Consider the following 27,996-nt stretch of genomic DNA (forward strand, 5'->3'; position numbering starts at 1 on the left):
GAACGGCTCCCCCCCCCCCCCCCCCACCAATTCATCTAAAATCCATCAAGGTGTGCAACGCCATTCCTTGCAACCAGCAATGATATATCTTGAGCTGACATGCAATGAGGAGACAATAGGAGACATATAGACATATGCATAATAAGGTGTATAACATGAAAGCTAGGAGCAGCGAGGGTGCCTCTTTTGTGGCTATCTGGAATGGAGTAGGCTACCAGTGCCGAAGGACCTCTTTTGTTGCTGTAAAACTCTTTGGCTGTACCAGAACATGTTCTCAGAGAATAACAATGAACCTGACATATCAAGATATTGAATGTAAAAGGAGGGAAGAGAAAACATGATGTAGCTCAGTATCACGGCCACCTGAAATGTGGTGAACTAGACAAAGAAGCTATAGTTGTGCTGGCTGTAATTTTACATGCAGGTTATAGGAATATGCTGCAGGCTATCAGATCAGACTAAGGAAGAAAAAAGGAGTTTCCTTCATGAATAGAGTATTTAATCAACCAAATATAAATTGGGAATATCCAATTTTGTTACCAAGTGCACCAGCAAAGCCACAAGAGAAGACAAGTGACCTGCATGGCAGAGTGACTGGAATATTGCCTTGTATTTATAAAGTGTTGATTTTTTCCACGGCTGAAACACCCTTTGTCCTTCTACGGCACATATAATAGGTTATTTTATCATGATGTCCAATTGAAATTCCAATTTACTTGACAAGCTTCACATGAACCCAGAGTGAGAATACAAAGTGCATTCAGTGATAGGTTCTCCAAAAGGACTACGGCTTGTTGAAAACCTAAATTCCTTCTATAATATTTTTTGATTTTCAGTGCAAAATGACACAATTTTGAAAGAAGCTAGTTGAGTAGCAATGGATCAGAAATTGAGAACACCAGATTGGCATTAGTGCAACAGAAGTCTCCTCAAGAAAATAAAGATAGAGGTTGCATGTATTAAAATTAAATGTGTGAAGTGCCTAAATATCTTTGTAAGTCTATTATTTAGTGCAGTTTAATAACTAGATTTAAGCCACTTGATTAAACGAGAATGTAACCTAAGTGTCATGACATAAAAAGTAATTTGTTATCATGTTCCAAGCTTGCTAACTGGTATACTAAGAATATAATTTAGAGTTGGTCATAGCAACTTGAACTTCCAATGGGCAATTCTCCTGTCCTAAGGACCACCCAATCTCTCCCAACTCGACCTGACAAATTAGCCACACACTCACCCACCTGCCATCCAATCCACTTTCCACCCGAAGTACCTGCCACCCTACCACTTAGAACCCTATCCAGCTGATACTCTACCCAGCTGCTACCTTACTCACCTTCAACCCTAAGGACCTGCCACTGAGCAATCTTCAAACCTACCCAGCTGACATGCTGACACCCAACTTTTTTTTACCCATTTACCTTACTCACCCAACCTATTCTCTTACCTTACCCACCCTATGCTCCTACCCCCTTACCCCCCCCCCCTTATCTACCCCAATCTACCTCCTTACCCACTTAACTTCTCTTTGTAGCTTTTCAAAGAAGCTTTGAGATATTTAAACTCCATTTACAGAATATTGCAGGAAGTGCCGTAAAAAGGGGCATGGTTCCTGCGTGGATTCCCTGCTGCTCACCCCAAGGTTTCTTGAGTTCTGCAGGAAACTGCATTGGGAGACTGCCCTTAAAGATTAGAGGAAATAAAGTGTATTTTTTGTCTGATCAAGGTCGGAACTCCAAATCTAACCCAAAATGGAAGATTTGGACCAATATGCACAATGTGAAGAATCTACTAACATGCATGAAGGTGATTTTCTTAGTGGAAAAATATAGAAGCATATTTTTTCTTAATCTGTAATAACATTTGATATTTCTTTTCCGAAGTGATTTTAAACAGAATTGAGAAGTATTGCAGGTAACTATTTCCATGATTTATTTTAAGACCGTGACAAAACTGTAGCTAAACTCAATGACATTTAAACTTGTTTACTCAGTCATGATTAGACCCTAATGGTATGAAATAGATTCAACCTTCTCTTAAGTTGTGTTCAAAAGAGAGGAACTTGAAACAGCTACTGAAATTCTGGATTTAGATAAGACTGACAACAATGGGATGAGATCTAGATGCCCACAGTAAACAGAAAATCTGATAATAGTAAAAAGACAAGATCAATGGGAGTGTTCAAAAGTAGAATTTGATATAAAGAACCAGTTTCTTGCCCTCAGGGGCAAAGGGCTTACTTGCCAAAAAAAAAATTACCATGGACATTAGAAGAGGTAAAGGACAACATAAAATGAAAAGAAAAAGCATACAATAATTCGAAAAATTTCACAGAACCTGGAGACTAGGAAAGATACGAAAAATAATAAAAGGTGACAAAGTAGAAAAGGAAATATTGCACAAAACTGGCAAATTTCTAATGAACATTATGTTCCAAAACAAGGATGGTCAGGGCCACTTGAAAATTGATAATGGCGATATTGTAACTCAACATAATATTAAAAATGTTGAATTATGTTACATTGGTTTTTTATCGTTGAGGGAGAGGATAGCATGCCAGATATCGAAAGGAACGAATGCTGAAACAGGGATGGGGGTCTCACCAAAATTAATATAAACAAAATAACAGTAATGAAGAAAATAAGGGTACTAACAAGTGATAAATTCCCAGGATAAGATGGCTTCCATCACAAGGTTTTAAAAGAAGTAGGTCTGAACATCGCCAATATTCTAACTGAAATCTTCCAAATTTCTTATAATTCAGCAACTGTTCCTTTAGACTGGAAATGTGCATGTCACTCTGCTATTGAAGAAAGGCTATAAAGACAAACCTGGCACTATAGGCCAGTTAGTATAATATCTGTTTTATTACTAGAAAATTTTAGAGTGTAATTAAGAATGGAATGACTGACACCTTGAAAATTTAATGTAGATTTGCAAAGAATAGGTTATGTCTGATGAGCTTGATTTAATTTTCTATCGAGGTGTCTAAAATTGCAAATAGGGAAATATCTACCGATGTTATTTTTATGGAGTTACAGAGGTCATTCAATCAAGTCCCTCATAAAAGACAGTTATTTAAAGTTGAAGTTCATGGAACCAATTTATTGACTTATTGTCAATTTTATTAAATAATTTATTGACCTGGTTAGGAAATAGGCTGACAGGCAGGAGACAAAGAGTAGAGATAATGACCAGGTACTCTGATTGGCAGGAAGCAACTGCAGTGGTGTTTTCCATGTTTATGAATGATTTGCAGATTGGGAGAGAGAGCCACTGTTATAACCTGCCTGCTTATCACTGGCTGGGGTCGAATAGCAATCCCACAATCCTCAGGGAGTATGAGTTCCCCAATGAGGGGGGGCGGAGAAATCATTAGCAGAGTCCCTGCATAAATAAAGCTGGCCAGTATGGAACCAGCTAGAGAGGAGTGAGAAGCAAGGGAGTTACTGCTGCTTGTTATTGTAAATAAAGTTTTCTTTCCGTTCAACAAACTCGTGCTGGATTCTTCGTGGCCCTCACAAAACTGGCGATGAGGGTTAAAATGGATAGCTGTCTACGCTTCTGAAGCCACCTCCCTGGATTTTTGTTGAATTCAGAGTGGAAGTTTTCTTTCTGTTACTCTGTTACACCATGCCTCTTGATGGACATTTGGATGTCTTTGTTGCTGCGCTGGAGAGTTGGAACCAATATGCACAATGGATGCGTTACTATTTCTGGGCAAACAACATCACCGAAAATGAGTGCCAGGTGGTCATTTTGCTCACACCTGCGGCCTGCATATGTTTGGAGTGATTAGGAGCCTTACATACCCAGCTGCGCCGGACACCAAATCGTTTGATGAATAGTGGCCTGAATGGGGCCACATTTTAACCCAACCACATTCACCATTGTCCAGCGTTAACGGTTTAATACCGCTGAGAGGACCCCAGGCGAATCCCTTGCCGAGTTTCTATCCAGGCTTCTTAGGATTGCGGAGTACTGTGGGCGCGATTCTCCACTCCCCACGCCGGGTGGGAGAATCGCAGGAGGGCCGGGCGACTCATTTCATGCCCCCCGTGATTCTCCCACTCCCTGTTCGGAAGAATCGGCGCTCGCCGTTTTTCACGCCGACCGGCGATTCTCCGGCCCGGATGGGCCGAGCGGCCTGCCGTTTGTGACCGGTTCACGACGGCGGCAACCACACCTGGTCGATGCCGTCGTGAACATGGGCGCCAAAGGCCCATTTGAAGTTTGTGGGGGGCGGAGAGGGGAGTGAGCACCATGGCCGTGCTCGGGAGGGGACTGAATCCCCTCTCAAAGCGACGTACTCTTTCCCCTCCGCCGCCCCACAAGATCAAGCCGCCACGTCTTGCGGGGCAGCGGAGGGGAAGACGGCCACCACGCATGTGCGGGTTTGAGCCGTCAGCCGTCGTGACGTCAGCCACGCGGGTTGGAGCCGGCCAACCTGCGCATGCGTGGCTGATGTCACATAGGCGCCACCGTCGCGTCATTCTCGGCGCGTCGCCTTGACGCAAGCGTCAAGGCCCAGCGGCCGAGAATACCGGAGCGCGGCTCCTAGCCCCCCGGGTGGGGGTGAATAAGGTGAGAGGAGCGGCCTCCGAGGCCGTCGTGAAACTCGGCTGAGTTCACGACGGCCTTCCCGATTTTTCCCGGGTGCAGAGAATTCCGCCCTGTGACTATGGTGAGACATTGTCAGAAATGTTACGCGACCGTTTGGTTTGCGGTATTAACAATGCAGCCACCAGAGAAAGTTGTTAGCTGAGCCAACATTGACTTTTCAACAGGTTATTCAGATAGTATTGGCCCTAGAGAGCTCAGAACGGGGAGCTACAGGGAATGGAGGTGCACGCCTTGGGGCGCAACCCCTTCTGTCCAAAAGCGTCTCCCCGCACACCTGCCGTACCTTGGGCAGGGCGGTGTCCGGATCGACACCAGTAGCCGCCGGATGTTCCTCCCCGAAGGGAGCCTTCTCCAGAACTGATGGATGAGGAGCCATGTCAGTGTCGGACTTGTGGACGCCAACCCCCTCGCGGACGCCGGTGCTGAGGGCGCTAGAGGCGCCGTCGTTCCGACCGAAACTGGGGCCAGCCCAGGGGCCATACCTTCCATTTGGCTGAACCTGCGGGGACTACTCCCGAGGACATGGAGACGGCGGACCACTGCTTGCAGCTGCATTGTGTGTCAGCTCCCGTGTGGCCCCCATTAAGGTGACAGTATGGGTCAATGGTCACCTGCTTGAGATGGAGTTTGACACTGGCCCAGCGGTCTCTGTGATCGCCCAGAGGACATTCAACCACGTCAAGCAGAGTATGCAGACTTTTACATTTATAGATTCATAGAATTTACAGTGCAGAAGGAGGTCATTCAGCCCATCGAGTCTGCACCGGCTCTTGGAAAGAGCACCCTACCCAACGTCAACACCTCCACCCTATCCCCATAACCCAGTAACCCCACCCAACACTAAGGGCAATTTTGGACACTAAGGGAAATTTATCATGGCCAATCCACCTAACCTGCACACCTTTGGACTGTGGGAGGAAACCGGAGCACCCGGAGGAAACCCACGCACACACGGGGAGGATGTGCAGACTCTGCACAGACAGTGACCCAAGCCGGAATTGAACCTGGGACCCTGGAGCTGTGAAGCGATTGTGCTATCCACAATGCTACCGTGCTGCCCGTAAATTAACTTATGCACAAGCCAGGTTGGCCACCTACACGGGGGAACCATTGGACATCGCTGGAACTCCGATGACTCCTGTTGTTTATGGATGCCAGGAGGGGTGTTTCCCACTTATCATGGTGCACGGCCATGGGCCCAGCCTGTTGAGTCGGGACTGGTTGTGCCATTTGCGGCTGCAGTGGCAGCACATCCTTCAAACAGTTCTGGAGGGTTGATGGACGTACTAGGGCTGTACCCAGACGTATTCAAGCCCGGTTTGGGGAAAATAAAAGGGACCGTAGCCCGCATCCAAGTAGAGCCAGGAGCCACGCCACGCTATTTCCAGGCACGCCCGGTGCCTTACGCCTTGCTCGAGAAGGTAACGGGAGCTCACTCGTTTGGAGTCCTTGGGTATTATCGGGCCCGTCCGTTTCGCTGACTGGGCAGCACCAATTGTACCTGCATTAAAGCTAGATACCACAGTTCGCTAGTGCGGCGACTATAAACTTACAGTGAATACGTCTTCCCATCTCGACCAATATTCAATGCCCCGCATAGAAGATCTCTACGCGAAGTTTGCGGGCGGACTCTCGTTCCCGAAATTAGATATGAGTCACATCTACCTACAGTTGGAGCTGGGCCCTGCCTCCCGGCCATATGTTACTGTTAATACACACAGGGGCCTGTATGAATATGCACGGTTGCCCATTGGAGTATTTCCTGTCTGCGCTATCTTTCAACCGGTCACGGAGGGCATTTTGAGAGGTTTTCCACATGTCGCTGTCTACTTAGACAACGTTTTGATTACAGGGACGTCGGAGCAGGAACTTTTGGAAAATTTGGAGGCTGTCCTTAGACGCTTCTCAGAGGCTGGAGTCCATTTATGTCATACAAAGTGCGTCTTTCAGGCGAAGGAAGTGGTTTACCTGGGTTATCGGGTGGACCGTGAAATTTGCCCCCCGTCACAGAGAAGGTGCGCGCAATTCAACAGGCTCCCGACTTCGGCTTCGCATCTTTGTTCTTTTCTCAGCCTCGTAAATTATTGCAGGAAGTCCCTCCCCAATCTGGCAACTACGCTGGCCCTGTTGCACCTTCTGCTAAAGAAGAGTCAACCTGGGTTTGGGGTCAGCCGCAAGAAACCACGGGTAAAACAGCAATTGTCATTGTCAGGATTACTAACCATCTACTATCCTGGAAAGCCTTTGCTCATCACGTGTGATGCATCCCCCTATGGTATTGGGGCCGGCCTGTCCCACAAGATGGAGAACGGGGCCGAGCGGCCGATAGCTTTCGCCTCCCGCACATTGCAGCGGAAAAGAAGTACGAGCAGATCGAGAAGGAGGGCCTGGCGGTGTGTATGGCTGCTATTTCACTATCGTGACTGATTATAAGTCTCTGCTGGGACTTTTCTGAGAGGATACGCCAATACCGGCCACTGCTTCCGCACGGATCCAGCGCTGGGCTTTATTGCTCACTGCCTACGAGTATTCTCTGGAGCATAAACCAGGGACCCAGATAGCGAATGCCGATGCACTGAGCCGATTGACTTTATCGACTGGCCCCATGTCGACCCCCACAACAGATGAGGTGGTTGCAACCCGAAATGTTATGGACTCCTTGCCTGTCACGGCATGACAGATCCGTGAATGGACATAGTCCTGTATGGTGAGCAACATAGACAGCTCCCAGGCGAGTTGCGGGCATTTTACTCCAAGCTGTCAGAATTTAGCATGGAAGACGGTATCCTCTTGTGGGGGACACGTATGGTCGTCCCGGAAAAAGAACAGGACCTGATACTACAGGACTTGCACAATGGGCATCCGGGTGTGACCAAAATGAAAATGTTGGCCCGGAGTTATATCTGGTGGCCAAGTCTCGACACCAACATTGAGAAGGTGGCCCAAAACTGCTCCATTTGCCAGGAGCATCAGAAGCTTCCGCCGGCCGCGCCCTTACATGACTGGGAATGGCCAGGGCGGCCTTGGGCGTGCTTGCATGCGGATTTCGCTGGCCCATGTTCCTTCTATTAATCGATGCCCAGTCTAAATGGCTAGAGGTGCATAAGATGGTAGGCACAACGTCCTGTGCAATGATCGAGAAGATACGTTTATCTTTCAGTACGCATGGCCTCCCCGAGGTGCTCGTCACGGACAAAGGCACTCCTTTCATAAGTGAGGAGTTTGCGAGGTTCATGAGCTGAACGGCATATGCCATAACCGCACCGCTCCATACAACGCAGCTTCCAATGGGTTGGTGGAGCGTATAGTGCAGACATTTAAACGGGGCCTAAAGAAGCAGTCTTCCGGGTCTATGGACACGAGACTGGTTTGTTTTTTGTTTTCATATCGGACCACTCCACATGCGGTGACTGGGGTAGCTCCCGTGAAACTGCTAATGGGCCGGAGACTTCACACCCGCCTTAGCATGGTTTTCCCAGATATTGGCGCAAAAGTACACCGCACTCAAGAACGGCAACGGCATGACCTTTCTCGGCATTGGCTGATTCGGCAGTTTGCGCCTGGTGACCCGGTGTTCATTCAAAATTTTGCTGGTGCTATCCAGTGGGTCCCTGGCATTATCTTTCGCCGAACGGGCCTGATCTCTAATCCAGGTGCAAGTCCAGGGTCGTCTCCAGTGCAAGCATGTAGACCACGTTCGGTCCAGGAGGCTGCCTCTTCCAAAGGTTCCCTGCCCCCGGAGCTCACTTCTACAGCCACAGAGACCAGACACAGTGGAGGGTGTTCCTCATGATCTTCTTCTGGCGCTGCACTCAAAGCCTGCTCAGGTCGCTGCAGAACCACATGGAGGTAGGGATGCCGAGATGACAGAGGCTTTGGACTCCGAGATGGAGACACAGGACGCCTCAGAAGGGGAGTCCTCAGTCCCACGGGCCGTGGATGTACAAACGTTACGCCGTTCAGCACGGAAGCGCCATTCTACGTCTCTTTACACGCCGCCCAATCCAACGCCTCGTGAAAAGGGTGTCCGGCTAGCAGCAAAACGAGTCCGCACCCTCCTTCGCCAGGGTCTTTGGTGGATTCCTTGGACTTTGGGTGGGGGGGGGGAAGGATGTTATGTTATAACCTGCCTGCTTACCACTGGCTGGGGACTAATGGCAATCCCATAATCCTTGGGGAGTACGCATTTCCCCAATGAGGGGGTGTGGGGGGGGGGGAGAAATCATTAGTAGAGTCCCTGCATAAATAAAGCTGGCCCGTATGGAACCAGATAGAGAGGAGTGAACAGCAAGGGAGTTGCTGCTGCTGTTGTGTATGTATATATATATATGTTATTGTAAATAACGTTTCCTTTCTGTTCTACAAACTCGTGCCGGATTCTTCGTGGCCCTCATAAAAGCCCCCTATGTACACTCGTAGATAGCCAATACAAGAGGTGCCGGTAGCAGCTTAAAATTGGAAAGAAATATTTGTGGATTAAATAAATGGGAAAAACTGTGACACGTAGATTTTAATGTAGGCGAGTTTAAGGTCATCCACTTAAAACCTATGAAGGGTAGATCCAAGTACTTTATAAACGGTGAAAAGCTAGAACCAGTGCAAGTCCAAAGAAACTTCGGAGTTCATGTGCGTATATTGTTAAAACTTCACGGACAGGTACAAAACATAATCAAGAAGTGAGACTACAGACATAGAAAGCCCTAGTTAGACAAGACCTGGGATATTGTGTTCAGTTGTGTGCACTAGAAAGACACATTAATCTTTAAGGGAGTTGAGCATTGATTTGCTGGAATGATACATGTGCCAGTATTTTTCCATCCTAAACTGAACAGTAACAGAGCTGGGATGGCAAAAGAAAGTCACTGCGCAGAATGGCAGGCAATTCCACCTCCATTTCCTCCATCTGCCATTCTGCATAAGGAGGGAAAGGCTGCAGCCCCACTCCTATTTAGAAGCTAAGTTACAACATGGTGGGTCTATCCCCAGGAAATGTTCTGATATTTATGTGAGACGGTTGGGGTTAAATAGCTGTCAGGTTTTGCACCAGCTCCATGGAGATGGGAAGCATTTTAAAGGTAATTTTTGATATCATTTTTCAATTTAGACATGTGCTGAGTTTAGCAGTTCTGAGGTCAAATTGTTTATTTGGGGATTTATGGGCTCGGATGCCATCCAGCTTTTTACTACTTGACCGTGCTTATATAGCTGCTTTGAAGAGTCATACAGTTTATTTGGAATTTTTGGGGGCTCTTCAAAGCAATTCAGCTTTTATAATAGGGATTGTGAATTCATATATTTATGAAGTGGGGTGGGGATGGGAGGATGTAAGGTGGGGGAAGGAGGAATGGGTGGGTGATGGGGATTAGAGGGTGGAGATGGGGTGAGGAGGATTGGGGTCAGGGGATGGTGGAATTGAGTACCGGGGGTGATAGGGCGAATAGGATGGGGAATAGGTTTGAGGATTAAGAGGGAGGGTGAGAAATACATTCAAATTTTAAAATATTTTGGAGAAATGTTAAAAATTCCTTTAGGCCAGTGTATTTGTGAACAAGCAGCAGTGGACGTGTTCTTTTACAGCTCTCTGCACAAGATGTGGCCCAACTCCATTCCCATCCCAGGTCTGGCAAAGTGGGCAGCAGAACCACCTTAAGGCCAATTGTGGACCTGCCTTGAGTCAAGCAAGACCTTGTTGAATTCAAAATCACATCCCCCAACAGTCTAGCGAAGGAAGCCCGAACATGACTCTGGTTCAGCCCTGATTTCTGATTCCCACCTCACATGGGTAAACTGGGCTCCACGACTTTGAGGTTTACATGAGTGTGTTGTATTCCCTGGAATTTAAGAGGTTAAGGTGCGACTTGATCAGAGTTTTCAAGAAAGGGGATCAATAGGGTAGACAGAAATACACCATTTCCACCAGCTGGGGAGTCAAAGACTTGGGCGCATAGTCCAAACATTAGAAAAAACCCTTTCAGGAGAGAAATTATGAAACACTTCTACAGGCAAGGGTGGTAGAAGTTTGGACTTCTATTCTGCAGACAACAGTGAACGCTTGATCAACTGTTAGATTTAAATCTGAGATTTATAAAGGTCTTATGTGATATGTGGAAATTATGAGGTTACAGACTAAGATCACAGATCACTGAATGCTGGAACAGGTTGGAGGGATTAAATGATTTACTTTGGTTCCTAGATTCTGACTAACAAAATAATACGTTGTGCATTATTTGTCTTCGGAAATGGTCTATCATCTGATTTACTGGGAGCAATGTTAAGCGAGTTCCATTGGTTTTTATAAAAATGCCACTAAAAAGAAGTGCCTGATTTGCAAAATTGACAGCATTTGATGGTAAGCAGGCTTTACTATTTATTACTGTTCATTAAAGTCGCACTCCCCTCGATTTCGAATCAAACCCCGAGTGGAAAACCTGCCCGACCCACCCCTTCTTTAACCTAACCTGGTCCTTGATATGGAGGTGCGTCTCCTGCAGAAAGACCACCCCGCTTTCAAGCTCCTGAGGTGCGTGAACAACCATGACCTTTTAACTGTTCCATTCAGTCCCCGGATGTTCCACGATACCAGCCTTACCAGAGGCTTACGCCTCCAATCCCCTCTGCCGTCCGTCATCTTCACCACTTAACTCCCACCCCCTTAATTGTACCCTAAACCTAGCCCATCCCAGATGGCCTCCTTCTCCTTCCCTGACCATGTCATCTCTCACCTCCTGCCACATCGCAACAACCTCCCCCACCCCCTACCCCCCGGCCATCCCTCTCGGCCTTCTCCCTTCCATTCATAGCATCACCTGCTAGCATGACAGCCCCTGCCCAATGGCACCTTGCAATGACCTCCCCTCCCCACTCCTCAGCTCAAGGAAGAAGGCTCCCTGCTGATCTTTTCTTCCCCCACGCAAGCAAAGACTTGTGAATCCCAGGCCACCTCGCCCAAAAGCAAACAAACAAATCCTAAACAGGAGGGGAGGATGGGAACATTCATCCCCAATTAAACCTTTCACCTCTGCCACCCCTTACAATCTCAACAGTAAACCGCAAACCCAAAAAAGGACCCGCTCCAAACCGGAGGGGACGAAAATCCCCCAATCCCTACCCCCACTTCGAACATGTTCCCAACCATTATGAAGTGCAAGCAGCCCAGTTCCCAAACATTGTCCCCTCAGTTCTCCCCCAGTTTATGCTCCTTAATGAAGTCTTCAGCCGCTTCTGGGGTCTTGAAATAATACTCTCAACGTCTGAACGTCACACATAATTCCATCGGATAGAGCACCCCAAATCTGATCTGCCGCTGGCACAGCCCCGCCTTGGCCTTGTTGAACCCTGCCCACCGCTTCGCCAACTCAGCTCCGATGCCCTGATAAATTCGGGCCTTGTTCCCATCCCACTCGCAAGCACGCTTCTCCCTACCCAACGCAAAATCTTCTCTTTCTCCACAAATTTGTGGAGACTCGCTACCCACGGTGCTCCCCAGCTCTAGGCTACTGCCTCAGGGACTTGTGCACTCAGTTCAATTCAAGGGCCTTGCCTAGCACCCCTTCCGCCACCTGCCGCGCCAGCATTTTTGAGACATACCTCGTGGCACTCACACCTTCCACTCCTTCAGGCAGGCCCACTATTTGCAGGTTCTGCCTTCTCGAGATATTCTCCTGCTCCTCCACCTTTGCCTTCAACGTTTTACACAGGTCCCCTAGGAGCCCCACCTCTGCCTCCAGAGCCACCACACGATTGCTGTGGTTCGAGATCACTCCTTCGATCTCCCAAATCTGCGATCCCTGCACTTCCAAACACTTCTCCACCCATTCCAACGGATGCCACAGCTCCTTTGATGGCCTTTGAGCGATCCTCCTGCATTTCTCTCCTAAACTGGCGGAATTGCACCTTAATAAAAGCCATCAACTGTTCCATCTGGGTCTTTCCACCTTGCACCAGCCCTTCCCCCCCAGCCATCCTTACATTGGCTGCAGCAGTACAGGTTTCTTTCAACTCTTTGGCCAGGTCTCTCACCATCTTCTGCCGAGCTTGGTAACTCCTGGTTACTTCAGACTGAATCAAATGGCATGCAATTGAATGACACTTTCATTAAAATCTTCAAACAAGCATTCGTTGGAATGTGATAATCTTCATAGCTCTGTGCTGTTTCAATCTTTTTTTAAGTTAGATTGTGGGTGTTTCCCTTTCCTTCCGGTTCAACACAGACAGACAAAATAACTCTGGCTGAGATTAGCAAAACCTGGGGATCAAACCTGGTATGTGAGGAATTTTGAAGCAATTTATATATCTGTATAATATGTACAGATGCAGAGTAACTTGTGCCACTTCCTGGGCTGATGAATCACAAATAAAACTTGTTAATTTTCAGCATGCTGAATGTGTGATTATGCACAGTTTTCAGTACTTTCAAGAAAATTCACCCATAAAAGAGCCATAACGATTATTAGCATTTCTAGGCTATAGATGGAAAATTGGCAGCCAGTGTTCCAGCTTCTGATTGTTGTTTAGTATCTTCTGTTGGAAAATGGGCATATGGACATCAAGTGAGAATATCACTCATTTTATGGGAGCAGAAGGGATGATTCAGAGGCAGAGCTTATTTTTTCCGAATAAGTAGTGTTATGATCAGGTAAGAAACCATTAACATTTAAAGAGAAATCCAAACACTTTGCTTAAATCAATAGAAATATGTGCCACAAGATTTCCCATTTTTAACACAAAAGACAAACTTTATTATCTTTAGAACAAAATAAACAAAGCAGATAGAATTAAGTTAACAAATTATAACTTATATCCACATATGCCTGACCCTTAGGTTTACTTCTTGCATGCCCCAAGAATTCTCATATGTTACAATTTCTTAAAAGTGATTTACTTCTATGGGGAACAACCAAAAATATGCCACAGTGCTCTGGAAACCACCTTTAATTCTCCTCCGCTCCAGCCATTTGCAGAGGTAAAATTTGAATTTGCCATCTCTTGCCTGTGGTTGCCTAATTCTGATTACTTTTCCAAGCTAATCTGCCGGTTGCTTTCTTTGCCACAAGATTCTGTGGAGTTCACTGTCTATTCTTCCAGTTTCAAACCGGGCAATCTTCCAGCTTCTGTTCCCTCAAAAAATTCAAACTGAGATTTAACCTCACCTGCTTTCCGCACAGTGAATGGTGAAGTTAGTTTTTTACTCTACTTACAGTGCAGGTCTGTCTAACTGCCATTTATTTTGGCTGTCTCTTTTCAGCAGCGCCGGCCCTAGGGTTGCTGGCGCCCCGGGCAAGCTGAACTTCGGCGCCCTTACAAGTATAATCCCGATGATAAATCAGTGATCACAGCAAATAACTTACCGCTCAAGGACAAGATTCTTGTTGTTTTAATTGCTTCAATGTCCGAATTTGCCAACGCAATTCAGCAAATTGCCATATTCGCCATTTGAGCCGTGCAGTTATTTTTAAATGTTTGGACTTTTTGTTCAAACAAGATCCGAAAATGTTTAACAACACAGTGCAAGATACCTCAACATATGCAGCAGAAAAGTAAGCTATGAAACGTGATGTAATGATTTTGGATACAGAATTGTATGGATCAGTAACACGTTTATTTCTAAAAGTCTGAAAATGGATTGTAATGATAAAATTGTTCTATCGAGGTTTCATTATGGACAGCCAACTTTGGCAAACACACTAACTTTGAAAATACACTAAAAATGTATTTTGTTATAAATGCACATATATCCCAATTAAAGCTAGCCTCGTTGTCCATAAAAGACAGAGGCAGATAATGTGGGAAGGTGTGGGCAGATGTGGAATGTCAAATAATACATGAGAGAAAAAATATGATTACGAATTTAATCCACTCTGGTCAGTCCCCGCTTGAACATTTAGTCATGGTGCCTGTTTTTGTCGTGGTACAGAAGTATTTTTACCGATCGCCTGGGGAGAGAGAAAACACAATTCCCTCAAGTGCTAAATGGACAACATTCCAACATCCTGACGCCAAAGCAAACGTGTCCTCTTCTTTCCTCTCAGCACAATGTCAATTCATCAACCAAACTGGTGCTTTGCACAAAGAAGTTCCAAACATCTGTGTCTATATTAATGTTGAGATGGAACTGTGATGATACAAGGTGTGGTGACATGTTGCTGACTTGTGTTAAAACAAAGGAAGAAAACGATTCGTTGCAAATTTAAAACACCAATTTTAATTCAACCCATTCCTGTATTCCCTCACTTCTAAACATGCTTTGAACTTCGAAAGACATTGCTTTTAGTCAGCACCAGGCTGTCAAAGGAGAACTGGTTAAAAAAAAAACACATTGACAAACTGTTCGATTATAATTTCCGTAGTTCAGTCATTAACCCCTCCCAGAATGATTTGGGATGGTCAAACTTTATGACATGATAACATGACAACATGGACACTTGACTGGTCACCGCCTAAAACATTTCTATTTTACTTTGGTGCTCAATTACTTTTTAAATTTAAAAAACGCCAGTTAAATAAAATGCTTACCACCGGGAGACAAGCCTCACTGAGAGTTTCTCTTTGGGTGGGAGGGGGCGACGGAAATCACAGGTTGCATTTTGTATTGATGGGAGTCTAGAATTAAATCTGGCAATTGCTAAAAACACAATATTTTCCTGTTCTGTTTTCCATGGGAACAGTTGGTTGAGTGGTAGATTTTAAAGAAACAAAGCTTAAGAGTTATTTCTTTACCCGGTCTCTGTTTCCACGTGTGCAGGCATGCATTCATTAACGCAATTCCTCCACATTTCAACATAAATTCAGAGGACAAACCCAGTAGCTGCATAAGGGAGAGAGAGGAAAAAATCATGAATATTTAAGCTCCCTCGCTACCTTCCAACCAAAGGCATCACTCCTTGGTGGCGCCCCCTAGCACATGGCGCCCCGGGCGACAGCCCGAGTTGCCAGTACCTTGAGCCGGCCCTGCTTTTCAGTGAGCTGCAAATGGCACACATCAGTTCCAAGCTGCAGCTGCTACTTGGATCGCTCTGTCTCACACCAGTATCGGTCGGCCCAGTGACTTTGGTTTCCAAATTACAGGTTCAGGTTTTGTTTCCTTAGAAACGAGAGGGTCAGTTTCCATATCCATTTTCCATTTCCATTTTCAGTTTCTGATTTCAGTTGGAACATGCATTGTTTAAACTTCTCCAACTGCTATTTTATAGCTGTATCCTTATGTTCTGACCTAGTCTAATAACTTCCCAGCTTGTTTACATTGCATTTACCCCATTTTCTACAGTTGGAACGCATTGTAAAATTAACATTTTAGACTTGCATAGTAACCCGGAAAAATTCTGTGATTTAGATCATAGAATTTACAGTGCAGAAGGAGGTCATTCAACCCATCGAGTCTGCACCGGCTCTTGGAAAGAGCACCCTACCCAAGGTCAACATCTCCACCCTATCCCCATAACCCAGTAACTCCACCCAACACTAAGGGCACTTTTGGACAGTAAGGTCAATTTATCATGGCCAATCCACCTAACCTGCACATCTTTGGACAGTGGGAGGAAACCGGAGCACCCGGAGGAAACCCACGCAGACACGGGGAGGATGTGCAGACTCTGCACATTTTCTCATGGATAAGTGTATTTTAACTTTATGAGTTAAGGGACCAGGTTAGACCAGTCTATGACATCTGTATTCAAACTCCTGGCAGACTGAGAAGGTTGAAATGTTGTCTTTGTGGTAACTGTAAGTGAATTATTTGGAAGGTCTTGATCCAGTTCCCATGTGGCATAAGCAACAAACGTAAAGCTGTCTTTAAACTTGGAAGGATTTATATTAACTTGGCGGTCTCACTCAGAAATTCAGAAGAATTGGCAGTTTAAGCAATGGCATGTTGGCACAGTGGGTGTATGCATCTGTTACTGTGTTTGGCACACTGTCACTGGAACTGTCTTTCCATGCAAGACACTATCTTGGAACATTTGATACTGTCGCTGGATGAAAACAAAGCAGAAACATCTTGTTTTCCTCTGCAGGACTATTCCTTGCATTCTATGCATAGGCAATGCTAGCTTACTACCCATATATATAAGTGGATTGCATACCACCAAAATGTTGAGTATTTTGAATACTGGGCCATCTATTCCATTTAATATATTCCTTTTGTTACATTGCTTCTTTCTCTTTCCTGGCCTTTTTCACATCTTGTGACTTAAGAATTATATTTAAAATGTGTAAGTGGTTGGGCAGCATGGTGGCGCAGTGGGTTAGCCCTGCTGCCTCACGGCGCTGAGGTCCCAGGTTCAATCCCGGCTCTGGGTTACTGTCTGTGTGGAGTTTGTACGTTCTCCCCTTGCTTGCGTGGGTTTCACCCCCACAACCCAAAGATGTGCAGGCTAGTTGGATTGGCCACGCTAAATTGCCCCTTAATTGGACAAAAAGAATTGGGCACCCTAAATTAATTTTTTTAAATGTGTAAGTGGTAACGCGGTGATTCCTTTTTAAAACAAGCTACCATGACATTGATAAATTGTGTAAAATGATACTTCCAAGGTCAGTTGAGAAAATTGAGGCTGTTCACAAATAAATCTTCCAGTCATGAGAATGAATTATGTTTAATTGTTGTTGTTAACTATATCATGGATAGGTACACGAGAAATACAAGATGATGTGTTACACGTAGAATAGTAAGAGGTAATTTTCCAACTACGCTGGTGGGTAATAATACTTTCACACTAGCACAGATCAGAAATTTAGGCATATACGTTGTGTTTCTGACCATTTGAAAGAGATATCAGGAAAACATAGAAAACTGCTCTCAAATTTCTGACATGTGTCCGATGGATAAGTCTCCACACTTGGGATGTGGTATTGTGAAATTACCCTAAGAAGTGGACTTTATGTTCAATTTGTAAATCATGTTGCTTTGCCTGATTGACACCCTCAAAAGAGTATTCATGCCTTTTGACATAAAGGAAAAGGATAATGTAACTAGGTTTATTGCAATATCTCACAAACCAACATACCTTCGAAAGAATTATATAAAAGATTGTAAACTGATGTGCCTCTTGCAAGAGCTATTGTTGGCAAATTTCTTTGTTTTCTGCCAGTTTGTACATTCTGGCAACTAATTGCACAGATTTCAGCTACATGCTTTATGGAAACTGTCAGGGACCCTTGAAAGAAAACTTCTAATAAGGAAGTTCATACATTGTGTTTTTTATTTTAGTTTTTTGTGAGCAGAAAATGGCATTTTAATGATTGCGTGGTATTTCTAATCATAGGTCTGTGTTTAAGACTTCTTCAAACCTAGACAAGCTATAATGATGGCCTACCTAGTCTTGAGACTGTTCCATATTCTGTAGTAGCTGTTTCGTTAGAGCAGATAATTAGTACCCCAGGCAGTTGTGCTGCTTTATATTGTGTAGGAAAGTTAGCGAATGGTAACCGTCTTTGCATAATACTTAATCTTTCTTTCTTTCTTGTAGAAACTTGAAAAATGTATTATTCATATAACCAGTTTTACTGAGAAGAGGAAGGACCATCTACAAACAAAAAATTGACCTTATTTTATATTGATTCCCACTGAATTATGCTGATTAAAATATGGCCACATGCTCTAGTAGCCTTTACATTTTAATTATTGCTTCAGTATTTTAAGTTAAATTGGTACACCAAGTATTATGGAATTTTAATGGGCATGCTCCATCCTATCACCAGGGGCAATTCATCAAGTGGCAAATACAATTCTGCCTGCATACATTTTTATTCTCATTGAGTTAATTCAATGAAATAACCAAACGGAGAATAGACCGATCAAGGGCTCAATATCAAACTCTCACTTTAACCCTCCTAGATAGCTCTATTGTTCTGCAATTACAAGTAAATACACATTTGTTGTAGCTGTATTGATTGATCAGCCATGACGGCAGGATAATATATTGGGGTGGATTCTCTGTTGCCCACAATGGTATTGGGATTCCTAATTGGACAGGGAATGGAATGCCTGAGGCCTCAGTGTTCTACCCACCCCGCGCCAGCAGGAAATTTGCATCAATTTCCATTTGAGTAATGGGCTGGAAGCCCGATTCACCACACTTCCCATTTTGCACCGACCCCCACCAAGGGAAATCCTCCGAGCGGACATAGGTGCAACGTCGTCCATGTGTGGCCCTGATGCGGCGGACCCCAGGGTGGATCAAGGTAGTCAGTGCATAACTGAGGTGCCCCCAAAGTCCATCTGAAGGCCCCCTCTCCTGCACAAGCAAATCCTGTCCCAGAAAGTAGGGGCATTCATCCCCTCCACCCCTAGTTTAATGAAAAAAAGGAAGTGAAAGCATTTAGCTGCTTTTTGATGTGGTGAGGAACTGTCAATCAGAGCAAGTGTTTATGAATATTGTGGTTAGCATTAAAGCAGGAGACTTAAGATGCATTCAAGTGTGAAGGGAAAGATAGATCAATAATCCACTAAGTAGCTGTCTCTGGAATAATAAAACTCAATGACTGGCTAATGCAATGTACTACTGTTTAAAATTGAATGGAAGTTTTGCAATTCAAAGACTGTCAAGGGATTTGAAGCCCGTTGAAGTCTACTTGACTTTTGAGGAAGTCTCTGTTACTTGGAACAGCTGATGATTTAAACACCTGGGCCGGGATTCTCCCTGACCGCGTGTAAGTTCCGACACCGGCATTAAAATTGGCATTAACGACTCCGGCATCGGACCGAGCAAAAGTGCACTAATTCTGCGCCACAGAAGGGGCCAGCACAGGCGTCATGGGAAGTGCGACGGCACAACCCGGAATGGCGTCACCAATGCACACGCCGTAATAAATGCCGTGCGGCATTGTTGTTAAATTGACGCCATTAGGAGAGAAACGGCAACGCGGGAAGATGGCCACCCACCGCGCAGCACTGAGGTTCCAGAAGCGGGACATCAAAGTGCTCATGGACACCGTGGAGTGGAGGAGGGAGGCCCTGTACCCTGGACACGGTCGTAGGGTCACTGCCAACACCAGCCGGCGCCTGTGGAGGGAGGTGGGAGAAGCCGTCAGCTTTGATCTTTCTCAATGATCTCCCCCCCGCCCCCCCCCCCCCCCCCCCCCCCCCCCCCCCGAGAAGGTGCCTGTAACAACCGGGAGCGTGCCAGGACCGGAGGGGGTCCACCTGATATGCGACCCCTCAGCGTTCATGGAGAGTGCCATGGACCTCGCAGGCGTTCCCGAGGACTGGGAGGTTGCAGATGCAGACATCGGGGGTGCACCACCATGTGAGATGCCCCTTCCCCCCTGCCCTCATTCCCCCCCTTCCCCCTCTACCCCCATCACCCCCTCAGCCCCCTCTGCGTATCAAACCATGCATGCCGTCTTGTGTATTGCAGGACCACATGGCAATCCACCCATCTTTACGGATGCAGACCGCCCCCGGGCCGTGCCAGGGTGACCACACGGCAGGGATTGACCCGGGCCATCAGGCGTAGGTCGCCCCCAGCCAATGTCGGGGCGAACATGATGTTGGGGCTCATCCAGTGACGGGGAGGGCATTCACACCAACAGCCCCCCCCCCGTCCAAGTCGACCCAAGACACGACAACTCAGGGCTCCCACACTGATGACACAGACACCCAGGACACCGACTCCCAGGACACCGACACCCAGGACACCGACACCCAGGACACACACATACACCCAGGACACACACACACACACACACACCCAGGACACACACACACACACACCCAGGACACACACACACACACCCAGGACACACACACACACACACACACCCAGGACATACACACACACACACACCCAGGACACACACACACACACACACACACACACACCCAGGACACACACACACACACACACCCAGGACACACACACACACACACCCAGGATACACGCACCCAGGACACACGCACCCAGGACACACGCACCCAGGCCACACGCACCCAGGACACACGCACCCAGGCCACACAAACACAGGACGCACCACCCCAGGGGACCCCAGACTTCGGCTCCGATGAGGACATCCACGGAATGCCACTGTTATCTCCTACATCCTCCACCATCGCAGAGACTCTCACCTCGGTTGGGCACTTCAGTGATGAGGCTTCTGGGATACTCACCGGTGCGCACAACACAGCCATACCAGTACAGCAGCTAGAGGTAGGAGGGGCCGGACAGGAGGGCAGCCCGGCTCCAGCAACCAGCTGCTGCCAGACGGGTCCCGGGTTCCTTAAGTTCCCGCACCCGCCCATAGACCCGATGCAGTCACGGACCAAGGGACGATCGAAGGGGGTGACGACCAGCTTGCAGCAGCTGCAGTCGCAGTGAGTGGTGCCAGTCATGGCTGCCACTCAGGCCGACACCGCACAAGAGGCGCCCGCGGTGGAAGCAATGGGTGCGACAGTGTCAGACATGGGTAGGAGTATGCAAGGCCTGGGGCTTTCCGTACAGGCGGCGTCCGTGGCTCACGACATGGCTGCCCTCTCACAGGCAGCCATGAGCAAGAGCCAACTGCAGATCGCAGAGGCTCTCAACGCCGTGGCCCGGTCCCAGTGGGCCATGGCCCTAGCCCAGGAGGGCGGGTCCCGGAAGACCGCGACATCTCGGACTCTCCCCCTTCCGTCCCAGGTGCATCTGGTGGACAACGGGCAGAAAAGGCTGGCACCATTCCATCCCGGTCACCCGAGCCGCAGCCTGGCCCATCCAAGCCGGGCTGCCCCAGAAAAAGCACGCTGAAGGGGACCCTTGTCACAGGGCAGGAATCACAGGAGTCCACCTCCAGTTCTGCTGTACCATCTGGGGAAGCACCTAGACGTAGTCATAGGGCCCGTAAGGCCAGAAAATTAGACACTGAGTAAGTTGGTACGGGTGCAGGGCACAGACTGGTTATAGAGGCTAGGGCACGTATACGAACCATTTGTAATTAAAATCTCTTTCACACCTACAGAAGATGCTTCTGTGCTCTGTACGATGTGTGTGGTGGTGGGGTGGGAAGTTGGCGCCAGTGTGTGTGAGGGGTGATAGAGGCTCAGGTGAGTGTAGCGTGCGCATCCCCAACGTCCTGGGTCGCCATCGCCACACTGCCCCCTGGCAGACAACAGTTCCGTGCGCTGCAGTGTCCAGGCCGCATGCAGGGACGGTCCAGGTGGAGGGTGTTACGGTGACCATGAGTCAGACATTGTCTAACGTCCGGGAAGTGTGTCCAGCTGCAGCTCTTGTTAGACCGCATGATGGCTCTGGAGCTGCGGATGGACTCACTTTGGAACATCCGCGATGCTGAGGAGGTCATGGATAGCACATTTAGAGAATTGGTCACACCACAGATTAGGATTGCTGAGAGAGAAAGGGAATGGGTGACCAAAAGGTAGAGAAAAAGCAGGAAGGCAGTGCAGGTGTCCCCTGCGGTCATCTCCCGTTTTGGATACTGTTGGGGGAGATGGTTCACCAGGGGAAGTTTGCAGATGACACTAAGATTGGTGGAATAGCAGATAGTGAAGGGGATTGTCAGAGAATACAGTGGAATATAGACAGATTGGAGAGTTGGGCGAGAAATGGCAGATGGAGTTCAATCCGGGCAAATGCGAGGTGATGCATTTTGAAAGCTCCAATTCAAGAGCAAACTATACGGTAAATGGAAAAAGCCCTGGGGGAAATTGATGTACAGAGAGATCTGGGTGTTCAGGTCCATTGTACCCTGAAGGTGGCTGCGCAGGTCGATAGAGTGGTCAAGAAGGCATACGGCCTGCTTTCCTTCATCGGAAGGGGTATTGAGTACAAGAGTTGGCAGGTGATGTTACAGTTGTATAAGACTTTGGTTCGGCCACATTTGGACTACTGCGTACAGTTCTGGTCGCCACATTACCAAAAGGATGTGGATGCTTTGGAGAAGGTGCAGAGGAGGTTCACCAGGATGTTGCCTGGTATGAAGGGCGCTAGCTATGAAGAGAGGTTGAGTATATTAGGATTAGTTTCATTAGAAAGACTAAGGTTGAGGGGGGACCTCATTGAGGTCTACATAATCATGAGAGGTATAGACAGGATGGATAGCAAGAACCTTTTTCCCAGAGTGAGGGATTGATGCACCATCAATTGGACTCGAGTTGTGAAGTAGTTCCGAACAACAGGCTTTAATACACTAGATGCGTGCCCGGCAGTAGACGTACAGAGAAAGGCCGACTGCCAGCCGGTACGGGTTCTTATACCCCGCCTCGAAGGTGGAGCTACTAACCTCTCAGCCAATCGGCAGGTAGTCACATGACTAGCCTCAGCCAATTGTCAGAGCGCTACATGACTTGCCTGAGCCAATGGGTAGCGAGTCTTCTGCACCAATGGCAGCATGGTTCTAAAGTACCGTAATCTCCCTAGTCATACTACCACAGGGACTCAATTACTAGGGGTCACAAGTTCAAGGTGAGAGGGGAAAAGTTTAAGGGAGATATGCGTGGAAAGTTCTTTACGCAGAGGGTGGTGTGTGCCTGGAACGCATTGCCGGTGGAGGTGGTAGAGGCGGGCAAGATAGTGTCATTTAAGATGTATCTAGACAGATACATGAATGGTCAGGTAGCAGAGGGATACAGATCCTTAGAAAATAGGCGACAGTTTTAGATAGAGGATCTGGATCGGCGCAGGCTTGGAGGCCGAACGGCCTGGTACTGTGCTGTAATTTCTCTTTGTTCTTTGATATAGAGCCCGGAGCTCATCGCAGAGCGGGTTGTCGTCATCCTCCATGCCATGCAATAGACCTGTTTCCACTTGCGATCATATGAGCCCTGCCTGTTGTGCCGCAGGTGGATTTGTGATGGAGAGGTGGTGTGCATGCGGGTGGTTGGTGGTGGGTGGGGTGAGGGTGGTGGAGTGGTGCGGTACTATGCTGTCCATGCCCATGCTCAGCAATCCCCCCCCCCCTCCGCTAGTCTGTGAATCGTGCAGCTATCAATTCTTCCCGTGCCCGCTGGCCCATCCGGTATCGGTGGGCAGCCTCCCATCCCTGTCCAGCCTGTATGGTCCGTGCATTCCACCCCCCTTCCATATCCCCCTCATCTGGGGAGGCGTGCCCATCGTCGTCTTCCTCCTCCTCCTCCTCCTCCTCCTCCTCTGCCTCCAGCACATCGTCCCTCTGCTAGGCTACACGTCGCAGGATGCAGCAGACCACAACGATGTGACCGGCCCGCACCGACGGGTACTGGACAACCCCTCCAGAGCGGTCCAGGCACCTGAAGTGCATCTTCAGCAGTCCAAACCACCTCTTGACCACACCCCTGGTGGCTGCATGAGCATCGTTGTAGCGGTTCTCCGCATCCATCTGTGGCCTCCGTATAGGCGTCATCAGCCACGACCGCGACAGGTAATCCTTGTCACCCAGCAACCAGCCCCTTAGGCAGGGGGGGGGGGGTTGCCCCTCGAACATGTCGGGGATGAACAATTGTGCCAATCTGAACAAGTCATGCACACTGCCCGGGTAATGGGCACAGAAATGCAGGATCCTCATCCGATGGTCGCAGACCACCTGCACGTTCATGGAGTATTTCCCCTTCCTGTTCATGAACACGTCCCTGTTATCTGCTGGCCGCAGGGCGACGTGTATCACATTGATCGCCCCCGGGACCATGGGTATCTTGGCCACGGCAACGAAGCCTGCTGCCCAGGCATCCTGGTGGGAGCGGTCCACAGAGAACTGAATGTAGCAGTCCGCACCGCAATGTCATACAGGGCATCCGTCACTGCACAGGTGCACCGATGTCTGGGAGATGCCGGAGAGGTCCCCACTCGGCGACTGGAACGACCCTGTGGCGTAGAAGTTCAAGGCCACCGTCACCTTGATGGCTACCGGGAGAGGGGTCCACCCCCAGTCCCTCGCGGTGCCAGGTGTGCCATCAAGTGACAGATATGGGTGATGGTTTCCAGCCTCATGCGGAGTCTCCTCCTGTATGCCGTATCCGTGAGGTCCTGGTAGGACATGCGGCACCGGTACACATGGGGCCTCATTGGGCAGCTCTGTTGCTGTGGCACCACCACCTCCTCATCCTCCTCCTCGTCCTTGTTCTTGTCGGGCAGCAGGCCGTCCGGCCTGGACGCATGCCACCTACCCCTCTGCGACACACTCCTCTGCAGCTGCCTCCGCACCGCCTCCCTGGCACGCTCCTGCTCCAGCTGCCATAGGGCTGCATGCAGGACAGCGGCCCCCGCCACGACAGCCAACATCGCTGGGTGATTGCCAAACATAACGGTCTGCAGGTGGTGGGGGTAGACGCCATGTCATCATTGCACATATCCACCTCCACGACCTGGTGCCCTGGGCTGCATGGTCGCCGCTGTTGTCAGGTGGCACCTGGCCACGCACAAAAAAAACCCAATCCCCGACACTCCCCACCACACCCGTGCCCCCCAATTCCCGACACTCCCTACACCACCCCTGGCCCACCCCTACCCTCCCAAGACACCAGCCCCGACCCTCCCCACCCCACCCTCACCCTCCCCAGACACCAGCCCCGACACCACCCGGCATACCGGCACTGGGCAGCCTCCACCCCACCAAACAAACTGCCTCCCCCCAGCCACGGCCCATCCGTCTTGACATGTAGCAGCCCTCCCACGCCGACCCCTACCTCCTTCGCTGGCGTCAGCCAGCATGAATGGTTGACGCCGTTAAATACCATGTTTGATTTATTCTGGCCTCAGCCGTGGTCACGTTGGCGGGACTTCGGCCCATCCGGGCCGGAGACCCGCAGCAGGCCCTGGGACCAGCACGTCGCGCCAGGTCTGGCGATTCTGCAGGCCGCGCGGCGCAGTCCCCGTCGCCGAGCTTTTTCCCAGTTCGTAGCATCGCAGTCCCAGCATGCAGGATTCACGCACCCCCCCCGCCCAGCGATTCTCCGAGCCGGCGCGGGCTTGGAGAATCCCGCCCCTTGTATCTGAGGCTGCAGATGTTGGAAAAAGGTAAGTGAAAATGCAGTGATTTTTCACTCTCCTGCCTGGTCTGCTCTTCAGCTTGCAGGCATGGGTCTCTGATGATGGGAGGGGGGTCTCTTTTGGGGGGGGGGGGGGGTAGTTTTCTGAATGGGGGGTTCTCTGTTGGGGGGGTTCTCTTTGGGATTCTCTGATGGAGGATGTGATTGGGGTCACTGATGGAGGTTCTGTTGGGGGATCTGATGGGGGGGGCTGGGGGGTTTGGGGTACCCTCATGCTTGCATGCTGTGGGGGGCGGGGTTGACAAGTAGCCCTGAAGAGAAAACATCCCTGCTGACTCAAGCAAGTCCCTGGCTGTAATTGTTCAAAATGGGCAAGGCCCATGCAGGAAGGCACCAAACACATAAGAAACTTCCATCAGGAATGTGCAGATGAGAGGTCTTGGTGTCAAAAGGAGTGCACAAACTTCCAAACAACCCATCTCCCCAACCCTTCAAGCATCTGCAGATTGCGCATTGGACTAATCTGCCATTTTGGAACCCATCAAACTGGGGTGGAGGCAAATAATCCTTGATCTCAAGGATCTATCTAAGATTGGATATCTTTTTCATGCTTTTGGTTTATAATATATTGGTGTGTGACACCTGAGTCAACCTTTGATTAATGGCCTTTGTCTTTAAGGGAACTATCAGTGAGTTAACTACAGCAGTGCTCTGTGGTCCTTGCTGTGTCATTTATTTGGAGTATAATTACAGTAATTATAAAGATTATTTATTAAAAATTATAACGAGGATCCAACCTTCCTTGAAACAAAGGAACAAATTTTTGTGGTACTGCTGAATAACCTGATGAAGGAACTACGCTCCGAAAGCTAGTGATTCAAAACAAATATGTTGGACTTTAACCTGGTGTTGTAAGACCTCTTCCTGTGCCCACCCCAGTCCAACGCCGGCATCTCCACATCTTAGTATGGAGTTAAATGGCTGCAGAAAATGAACATCCCCACCACACAACCAGTTGCCACCCTCCTGGAGGAAGAGCACAAGGCTCACCCTGTGAGGAGACCCACAGTAGACCACACTAGGAGATACAGGACAGAGGCCACAGAGCATAGTGCCAACACTGAATGCGGCAGCCTCCGATATTCCAGCTGCAGAGTCAGCCGGTGAGGTTAGAGGCTCCTCACATCACAGGCTGGGTGCCAGTCACTGATGCGGACACCGGTGCAGTGCGGGCTACATCACTCGAAGGGCAGGGGGAGGTGGGTGCACATGTTGAGGGTGGCGCAGAAGTACAACTGAGGGTGACCATGTGATCACGTGGCATTGGATGGTTAAGGGAATCCTCATCTTGCTGACATTCTTTGTCTATGACCCTCCACCTGCAGAGATTTCAACTACTGCTATCTACTTGGCTGCGGCATCCGTTGTGGATGGACGATGGCAAGAGTGCCAGGAGCAACCCAGTAAGGACCCTGCACAATGGGAGCTTCACCAGAAGAGCATGGGCCAGTACTTGAGGCTCAGGTGCTGGCCATCCACCAGGCCGAGGGGGAGGATTGAAGGAGGCACTAAATTAGGCCATGTGTATGTCGTCCATGCCTGTCCTTCAAGGAGCTGCAAGACCACCTGTGCTGCTGAATCCAGCTCACCAGGGAGACTTTGTGCCAGATGGTGGTGCACCGGCACCATGGGGCTATGAGCAAGGCATCCATTCCCAGTGGCCGTCAAAGTGACGGTCGCTCTGAACGTTTATGTCTCTGGCTCATTCTTGGGCTTGAGCAGGGACCTGTGCTGGATATTGCAAATGTCTGCATACAAGTGAATCCATGCTATCATAGATGCCCTATGTGCCCGAGCATTGGACCACATCGCTGGCTGGTCGCAGGTCCGTGGCATGCATGTATGTCGTCCTCCAAGGTGGCCCTTCAACAACAGCTTCCACTCCATGAATATGCAGTTGGTGTGCGACCATCAGCTACAGATCATGCACATCTTCACCCGATATCCAGGCAGCATGCATGCCTCAAACATCCTGCCGCATTCATCGGTTCCCAATACCTTCGAGGCGCTTTCTCATGTGAGGAGTTGGTTAGTGGGTGATGAGGGCTACGTTCTGAGGTAATGGCTAATGACACCTCTGCGGAGGACCCAGTCCAAGACAGAGAACCATTTTAATGATGTGCACACAGCAACTAGGAGTATCACCAGGTGGTGCATCGGCATGCTCTTTTTTTTAACAAACAATTTTATTGAGGTAGTTTTTGGCTTTGTAAACAGTTACAGACATCAACAGAAAGAAAGCAAAAAAGGCAAAAATGTGCTAACATCCATGTACTTTCAATACTTCAATTGTAACATACTGCACAAGCCCGCTCCTCTCCCACTGGTACTACCCGCCATTTTGTCCCTCCTACTCTACTCTATTCTACCCTCCCCCCCCCCACCCCCTGCTGACGCTCACTCTCCCGCAAAAAAGTCAATAAATG

The 27,996-nt window shown here is 48.5% G+C and overlaps 1 protein-coding gene across 4 annotated transcripts in view; it reads left to right on the forward strand.

Moving 5' to 3' along the window:
* The window catches only part of cacna1ha (calcium channel, voltage-dependent, T type, alpha 1H subunit a), an 806,165-nt gene that overhangs the window by 458,556 nt on the left and 319,613 nt on the right, over positions 1 to 27,996 (forward strand). The gene's annotated exons all lie outside the window — the stretch shown is intronic.

The sequence above is a fragment of the Scyliorhinus canicula genome, chromosome 15 (genome assembly GCF_902713615.1).
Source record: "Scyliorhinus canicula chromosome 15, sScyCan1.1, whole genome shotgun sequence".
NCBI lineage: Eukaryota > Metazoa > Chordata > Chondrichthyes > Carcharhiniformes > Scyliorhinidae > Scyliorhinus > Scyliorhinus canicula.